The sequence below is a fragment of the Dipodomys merriami genome, unplaced genomic scaffold (assembly GCF_024711535.1).
Source record: "Dipodomys merriami isolate MVZ:Mamm:240054 unplaced genomic scaffold, mDipMer1.0.p SCAF_212, whole genome shotgun sequence".
NCBI lineage: Eukaryota > Metazoa > Chordata > Mammalia > Rodentia > Heteromyidae > Dipodomys > Dipodomys merriami.
Window position 1 is genome coordinate 1,904,323 of NW_027203516.1, and position 1,959 is coordinate 1,906,281.

The window sequence follows — 1,959 nt, forward strand, 5'->3', positions numbered from 1 at the left end:
GGGTTATTAAAAACTTTTTAAATTATTTTTGACAAATTATAATGAACCATGCTTTATGAATCTCATCTTTTTCTGAAATATTACAAAAACAGTAGAGTTCTTCTACAGGGAATTCCTAATAGGAATTCCTGTTCTATATCAGAAGTATATATCAACCATTTCTTTCTCCTGTACTCACCTTATCTTACTTCTTTCCTTTATTATTTTTATTTGTCAATTATCTTCAAGTAATTGTACAAAGGAGGTGCCATGTAACAAAGCAGTTTATGAATACAGTTCATATTGATCCATCCCACCCCTAGAATATTCACACCCCCCTCTGACACACCAGTTCCCTTATTTTTCTTAGTTTTGTAGTATATGCAATGAATTCCTTTTAAGAAAATTAATTTAGTTTATAGTGATTATAAAGAGGTTTTTTAGAGGGATTTCAATTGCATGAGTCAGATGAGTACATTGCCTTTCATACAGTATCTTCTGTATCCTCACTCTCTCCCAATAAGCTCGACTACATTCTGCCCATCCTCCCTTCATTTGTCTATCCTTTCCCTACCCTGCTCTTTGATGTACCAATTCCTGGTATTAATATTCTGAGGCATTGACCTAGTCTTTCTAAAGGTTATAGTATTTGGGCCACATTAACAGCAGCGATGTTGGAGCAGGCAGTCTCCTAAAATGAAGCCCACAATCACCTGCAAAGAAAGCTGCATGGAGAAATGCAGCCAGTATGGGGCACACCTGAAGTACTGGACCCTCTTCTTCAGGTACATATCCCAGAGCAAGCCCTCTGAGGCCCAAGAGCTCATGTTCTCAGTAGCATACTGCTGTTCTTCCCTCATGGCCAGCAAAACAGCACAGAAGCACTGATTATGGTGGTGTTTTAGTCCCCGAAGAAGGCATAAGTAGATGTAGTGTCTGGCTAGGATGTTAATTTAGATGGACTCCAGAGCCCTGAAGTGTTCCAGTTGGGTTTCCTGGAAACAAGGCCAACCCTGGCTTCATCCATTTTGGGCACTGAGCCTGTGGAAAGAGAGAACTACTGTGAATCTTGATATTACTTCTTAAACTCCACAGACAGCGGTGGGATGTGCCAACATGCTGGTGGAGGACTCCACGGCCCACAGCTTCCAATGCAAGTGGACATGCTCGTGGCCCAGGCAGTGCTGCAGTTTCTCTATTGGAAAAACAAAAGCAGGTTGTGGTCTTCATCATGTGTGCCAAGAAGCACCATCCATCAAGCACGGCTGCCCTCTGTCCAATCCCTGCTCCACTTCATCTGGTTTTTGCTGCTGACCATGGATGGCGGCAAGCTGACCACATTCATGGTGCTGTGCAAGCAGTGCCATCCTCCCTGGGCAGGCACCTGATACATGACAAGTACCTTGACAGGACAGAACAGTATAAGACAGTTCTCCCTCAGGGTTCAACCCAAGCTTTCGTCTTCCTATGGAGGCACTCACCCACCTTTTGGCCTCCCTTAGCTAGTCTATCATCTAAAATTTTCTTTCTTACTTATGCTCTATGTAGTAAAACTTCTTTAAAGACATGCTAATTTGTTCATGGCTTTCATACTCACTGCTCTATTTCCTGAGATGCTTACAATTTGTCATTCTGCTTTGAGAAAAGTCCCTCCAAACGGATTTTATAAAACCTTTCAATATTTATACAAAAAATAAGGACTAAGTAAACGAAGAATCAAGTACTTAATGGTTAGAAGACTCAATGTCCTGAAACAATTCTTAATTGCTCAGTACATGGATATAATTCCAGACAAAATTCAGCCAGGTATTTTTTAAAAGAACCTTTCAAGAGGGCAACTACTATTTCTTCACTTTTTAAGGAAGTATTATTGTAGAATCAAAATGATCTCTTCAAAGTTTTAGGAAAATCAATAATAAATTCATCTGTGCCTATAGTTTTCTTGATTGGAATGCATTTAAATGTAAATTAACAAAATAT

At 39.9% G+C, this 1,959-nt stretch overlaps 1 pseudogene; it reads left to right on the forward strand.

Annotated features, from left to right (window-relative positions):
* Positions 1–675: 675 nt before the first annotated feature.
* LOC138834336 (Golgi to ER traffic protein 4 homolog pseudogene) lies at positions 676–1,367 on the forward strand (annotated as a pseudogene).
* The last annotated feature ends 592 nt before the right edge of the window (positions 1,368–1,959 follow it).